The 6,990-nt window shown below is 33.6% G+C and overlaps 1 protein-coding gene across 6 annotated transcripts in view; it reads right to left on the reverse strand.

Annotated features, from left to right (window-relative positions):
• The window catches only part of SLC25A21 (solute carrier family 25 member 21), a 238,127-nt gene that overhangs the window by 127,521 nt on the left and 103,616 nt on the right, over positions 1 to 6,990 (reverse strand). The gene's annotated exons all lie outside the window — the stretch shown is intronic.

The following is a 6,990-nucleotide window of genomic DNA, read 5'->3' on the forward strand; positions in this document are numbered from 1 at the left end:
ATAACAATGAATGTCACTTATTTGTCTATTTTTGCTACTTGAAATGGGAGAAAAAGTCTTGCCTTCTTGCTTGTGCTGCAGAAAGTTTGCAGTATCCTAAAGTTACCCATTAGTAGCTAAGGGATGACAGATGGTGCAATGGCTTACCTACTATCTAGAGGCTTACACATCTTGGAAGTTTCTGAAATAATGCTGACAACTTTACATTTAGACTTTATGCATTCTGCTGTAAAATGTTGAATACTGTGAGGTTCTTGGCCATTTCTAATAGAAGAGGCAGTTCTTGCAGCTGAAAAGACTAAAGCCAGCTGCTACCCTTCCAACTATTACATTCTGTGTTAACATTTCAATTTTTTATTCCATTTGAATGACAATAGTTCTTAAACCTCAGCCTTTGTCTAGTCACATGTTTCTTAAGCTAAGGAAACTTTCTTTTGCACATTTCCAATACTGTCCAGATGAAAATTTGTAAAGAAATAAACACCAAAAATTTCAAAGAAAAAGCAAAATCCTTATCTGTGAATGATACAACTACAACTTATAATTGAACAAAGTAAGTAAAAATACAAATAATGCTAAAATTCAAGGCCCCTAAATCAGCAATGATTTTGCTTATGCGAAGTTAATGGATATATAAGAGAAGGCGTATAAATCACTGCAGGATCAGAATACAGGGTTTGACCCGATGCCTGCTGAAGCTGACAGGAAGAATTTACAGATTTCAGCAAGTTCAGAATCAAGCAATCTTTTTTTTTTTTCCTATGTGAAACATGGAAGAGAGATGATCAGACTTTAGCAGCAAAGGTATTGTTTCATGTCCTATTTTGTAGAAGGAGCTGCTAAGATCATGACTGATCTGATCCTTCTCTTGTATTCCTATAAATCACAAATAACTGGAGTCATTAGTGTAATATGAGGAAGGTAAGTAAGAAACAGGCCAAGGGTGCTGGTACATGCACGCATATTGCACCAGATGCCCTTCAAAAGCAATCTCTAGTTACTTCTGTTCTGCTTACAAACTGCTTACAGTATCTGCTTACAAAGCATGATAGAGCTCAAGTTTTGCTTTGGGAAAAACATACACAAAAGGCAGCTAATTCCTCTCAAATATTAATATTCTATTTTGTTAACACTAATATTTTTTAGGTTTCTGAAACTGCGTCTTGCAAGAAAAACTGCTCTTTGGTTCACAAGCTTAACTGTGTCAGAAAACCAAGAACTTTGATTTATGCACACCTCAAGAAAGTAGAACTTTTTCAGATACATGTTTAAAAAAAACAGTGACAGAAAAATATTTTATAACTTCTCTTTTTTTGTAATGGCTGAGTTTGGCCATAAACACCCTTAACTACAATTTGATTGTAGAAATTACATGTTAACCAGAAAGTTATGAATAGGAATGCCTTTCTGATTCCTGAATTATTGTAGAAAATTGCAACATTTTTTTTAAGTACAACTTGTTTGCATTCCTTTATCATCTCTCAGTTAAAAGCTCAGTAATTTTTTTTTAACATTAGTGTCTGTTATTTTTACAATTACTTAAAATCATCTAAGTACATATTCTTATTTCACTGTACTAGTATTAAACTGAAAGGAACAGAAATGCTTCTCATGTGCCGCAAAAAGATGATGTCTGCTTGAAAGAAATATGAACAATTATCATAACAGGCAGGCATTTGACAATGTAAAATGTGTTAGATCTTGACTGCATTAGAAAAAAAAGGCAGGAAAATGATGCAATTTATGGAGGAACTCTTTAAAAAGTGAAGTGTTCTTACTTCATGTTGTAGTAAAAAAAAATAAATAGGAGTTATATATGTGTATATTAAATGATGTCTCAAAGGCGAACCACAGCGTTTCACTAGAAGCACTGAAATAAACCAGCCTTTAACGTCACTAGAAATTCTGAGTCAATGTACAAGGCAATCCTTTGTAATGCTCTATCATAAATTTTAAATGTGCAAGCCATACAAGATCCCCAGCCATTAAACAGAAATGGGCCAAATTCTATTCCAACTTGCACCATTTGGGGAAAAAATGTTTGTAACCAGAGCATAAATCCTGTAAAAATTTCAGCTAACAGTTAGTACTGTAAATCTTACTGAAATTTTGTCAAGGAACAACACTCAGTGAGTAAACTATTACAAGCATTTCTTTTTCCTAAATATTCAAAATAGACCTTTCTAAATGGTTTACACTGAAGGTGCTCATCAAATGAGTAAATTCATTTCATTTTATATTTGCTGACTAGAATGTTTAATAATTAATATGCAATAATTACTTTGTTTATCTAATTTGTCTATCTAATATTTAGGTTTTTGTTTTGAAGACTTAGAATGTAGCACTGCAGTGATGAAAGCAAATACTTCTACTGTGTACCACAGTTCTTTTCGTTATGAAGAATCACATCAACATAGTGAGAATACACAGTTATATAAAATAGATGCGATACACACATGGAAAGTGTAACAAAAAATAACCTCATTAAAAATGCGTGCCATTATCAAATATATTCAAAAACTTGTTTATTATGAACAAAGATATTGTTTATAATAAAATTTTAAAATACTTTCACCTGTTTTTTTATATCCCTCAGAAATGATCGTTTTGATCAGTTATACAGTTAAATGGTATATATGTGCTAAAGTTAATTTTTACAGTTCATTTATTCCTGTGTAGGGACAGTGGCAGAGGGAATTTGTCTATACACACTTTCAGTTTTAAGTTACTGAAGTCTAGAGCACCAGAGAAATGAATGTTAGCAGGATCAGTTTCCAAAATGCATGCAGCTTTACAAGGAAATATAGTTCTACCTTCTACTTTCTTTCCAGTGTTTGGGCTTCCAAAAAATTTACCAACAGTAAGAAGTAAATTACTGCTGAAGTAAAAGACAACTACATTATAAAACATAATTCTTTCATATTATTAGCCCTGGGACATGGAACAGTAGAGTTGAGAAAGCAAGTAATTCATATTTGATTAAATAGCTGCAACAAGTCATCTAAACAAGGGTTAATTGCACTGCGCAATCTATTCTTTATTTAAAAGATAGTTTTACTATTTTTATCTTTCTCAAAGATAATTAAAAACATAACTGTTTTGCATATCTTACCTTGGGGCTGCAAAGGGATTTTTTTTCAGTTACTTCCAGGACTTGCTTTTTCCATAGCAATTTATCAGACCACAGCTAAGACACTCGGTAGTGCCTTTCACACTTAAAAACAAACATGTTTGCCCAAGGATAAGAGATACTATTTTTACTAATTAAGTATATTGATAAAAAATTCTTTACCATATACATTTTATTTTCTCATTAAAAAAAAAAATCACACACAGCACACATTTTTCAGTTGGAAAGAACACGTTCTTAAGTTTGTACAGTGTGACTTTTTAAAAAACACCTATGGACAAAGATACAAAAGGTAAAAGAGCTGTACTGTCACCTAGTGGATAAAGGTAGTACACCTAGGATTACTTTGAAGCTACTTGCTACTTCAACAACCTTAAAATATTTTTATCTTTTCAAATTGATTTCCTGGAGGGGATGAGTAAACAGCAAGAATTGGATCTACTGCTGTCAGAAGTCCTCTGAGTGTTCAAACGGCACCCTTACAGATCCTTTGGCTCTGAATACATTTTTTAATTGATTCATTGTAATGTGGAGCATTACATTCGAAATCTGAATATAAACATTGCATTTAGAAGAGCTTTGGATGTCGGGGAAAAGTCTCAGATGAAGAGTCTGACTGGTAGTGTGGACAACACTAAAAAACAATGCGACCTTCCTCTTGCCTTCTGCTCTGAGTACACCTTCTTGGTTTTGTGTTGCTGCCACAAGATGTCATTAAGGAAAGCCTGACAAAGAAAAACTATGGGAGTGATGTTTCTGATACACAAGAAAGCACTGACCCTAGCAAATTTAAGAAACTGAATTCAATGAATAATTCAGTCTAACTACACGCATAGGTTAGACCACTCAGTTAGTTTCCTTATTTTTTTTTTCCACAGATAATTTCTCAAGATAGGACCAGGCAAAAATGTCACTAAAATTTTCCCAAAACTTCTTCTTATACTAGGATTTGGGATTTAGGACTAAAAGAAAACATTTGCTTTAGGAGGTGTCAGAATTCAAGGCAAATCAATGCTGCCACTCTTCCCACCACAATTCTGCTCCAGCAGAAACGTGGTGAAGTGAGGTTCCAATCCCAGACATACAAGGGGACTTCCCTCCATGTCCTATAATACCGTAGGAGAGAAGAGATTTTGGAAATGGTCATTTTACTGACTAAGATAAAGGATTTTTATGGCAAAATAGTACATCTTATTGAAATGATTAAAGATAAGTCGCAGTTTCAGGAAAACCTAACCTAACCTAACCTATCCTATCCTATCCTAGCACTTGAAACATTGCCTGAAGCTTTTTATAACCACTACATCCTTGTCCATGAATTAAGGAATTCTAGAAGAATGTAGCATATGTTGATTTCTCCTGGATGACCATTTTTATGGGTTTTTTGTTTTTTGTTTTTGTCACATAGACTAACCCATATTAGTTTTGCAACAGTTATGCAGTTCTGTGGGAACGTGTATTAGACCACATTACCACAGACCATTATTATCGTAAGAAATAAGGCACATGCACAGGAACTCACTAAGAGACGCCCTCATGGTGTTGTATTACCTGACTTTAAATCATTTCACCCTTGTTTGCCTTCAGTGAAGCAAACAGATTTACTTGTTCTTAATGCTCTGGTCTGAAGGCTAATTCATTCAACCAAGGTTCACCCTATGGGGAAAGAAGAAAAGAAAAAAGACAGACTATCCTACCTTATATTACACTTTTTAGAAGACTTAAAAGCTGAAGTATACAGCTTCTTAGCACCAGAGAATTTGAGAAACACCAACAATAACATTCTCTTTCTATGCAATACATATACATTCTACCTTGAAACGTTTTAAACAAACAAATAATCAACCAACCAATTAAACATTTGTAGATTTCAGTCATATAAGCTATACTAGGAGCTGTTTTCTAGTGAAAAGTATCTTTTTCCTTATGCATTCTTTATATGGGAAGGGATGGCTACAATTGCAAACATACAGCTTGGAATAAACAGAGTCAACTTTCTGCACTGAACAAATTCTTAAAGAGTGTAACTGCTGAGCACAGGTAGAGTTAAATAATGACTTCAGTGAGAATGTCTGCACTTCAAAAACATATTTTGAGTGCCAATAATATGATATACATCATTGCCCTTAGCATTTGAGAATTTTACCTGAAGTGTTCAGTGCAATTACTTGCAACACAGATTCCTAATTCTTGTTCTGGAAGTAGTCACCAGTATATGCTTTCAGTTTGGTCTTTCAGTGAATGTTCTTACAAGTAAACATGTTTGCTAGAGTACTCACGCTGGAAAGCAAACATCAGAGGGCATGATCCATCACAGCAATTTAAAAAAAAAGAGGTTGGAAAAGCATTTACAAGTTCCTTCCTAGAATGCTACAGCTTTTCAAACATTACAATATTTTCAATATTTACTGTTATTTCATATGGACATTATAGATTTTTAAGTGGTATTATAACATGAAAAGATATCTCTAGTGATAAGTAAATGATAAATAATTTAAATTATTAGATTAAATTAGATAAGTTAATTAGAGAAACCAGACAGTTAACAGTTTCTCAGCTATGGAGGTGGGGAATTCATTTTATACCTTGTAAAGAAGGCGCAGCAAATGAAAAGGAAAATTGTTTACTTTGCACAAACCTGATAATCTCTCTGATATGCGCACTGTAAGAACATGTTGATTTGTGGAAACATTTTAAATTTTGCCTGAGCATGTGTTAGCAATTCATCCAAACTCAAAATACGTGTCCACTAATAACCCATGTTAAGGCTGAGGACAATGCAAGAACTGTGGAACTACTTTGTGAAGCAGATGTAGCAATGGAGATTGCCTGTGGTGAACAGAGAAATTTGGTCAGTGGGTTTTTGCATCGCTGGTCATCTGCTTCCTTCACTATCTCATTAAATTAAGATGGTTGCGGTAGGGCTGCATGTTACTGACATCCATATCCTCCAGAGCCTCTGAGAACAAAAAATTGACACCACATCTCCAAGGTTCTTAAGTGTGTCTTGTTCATGAGTTATTATGTTGACCTCTTGTGCATTTCTTTCCTTTCCTATCTGACTAAAGGGGCTCATACTTGACATATAATGAAGCAAAACTTTCCTGTGAGTTTTCCTGCAAGTCCTGAGTTCTGCAAGGTTGAAGATGTTGCAGTTTCTTCTATTTCTCATGTCAGCAAAAGGAGGATGTTCAGAGACAAAAAGGTAAAAAAAAAAAACAAACCAAAAACCTGACTCTTAAAGAAAGTTAAGAAAAAAATCCTAGAAGAAAAATGCAGCTTTGGTTTGAGTTTCATTTTCAGTGAAGTTTAGGGATTACTCAAAAGATTTATAGAAAGTTCTATTTGTTTTAAAAGAATCCCAGACTAACTTAAGTACTAATGAGAATTAAAATAACAAATGGTTTAATGTATAGCTGTAAACAAAAGATGAGACTAGACCAAGACTCAAGAGACCTTGTTTCAATTCTCAGCCCAGCCACAGGCTTCCTGTGTGACCTATGTGTGCCATTCAATCTATCTGACATTATAGTTCCTCACCTATCTAATTAAGCTAATACTTCTCTGTTTTAGAGGGCTCCTCTGAGGATAAAATTAAGAAATAATAGGTTTTCTATTACTATATTTAAGAAGCTTACATTAGTAGATTCAAAAAAGAAATTATGGCAATAAGTGTTGCAGTGTTTAGTAAATTTCAAAATATAAATAAGGATTTTGAAAGTGGAAGGATTTATAACCTAAATAATTTTTAAATATTCCTATCTCAAGAAGAAAAGAAAAGAAAAGAAAAGAAAAGAAAAGAAAAGAAAAGAAAAGAAAAGAAAAGAAAAGAAAAGAAAAGAAAAGAAAAGAAAAGAAAA

The sequence above is a fragment of the Numida meleagris genome, chromosome 6, assembly GCF_002078875.1.
Source record: "Numida meleagris isolate 19003 breed g44 Domestic line chromosome 6, NumMel1.0, whole genome shotgun sequence".
NCBI classification, from domain to species: Eukaryota; Metazoa; Chordata; class Aves; order Galliformes; family Numididae; genus Numida; species Numida meleagris.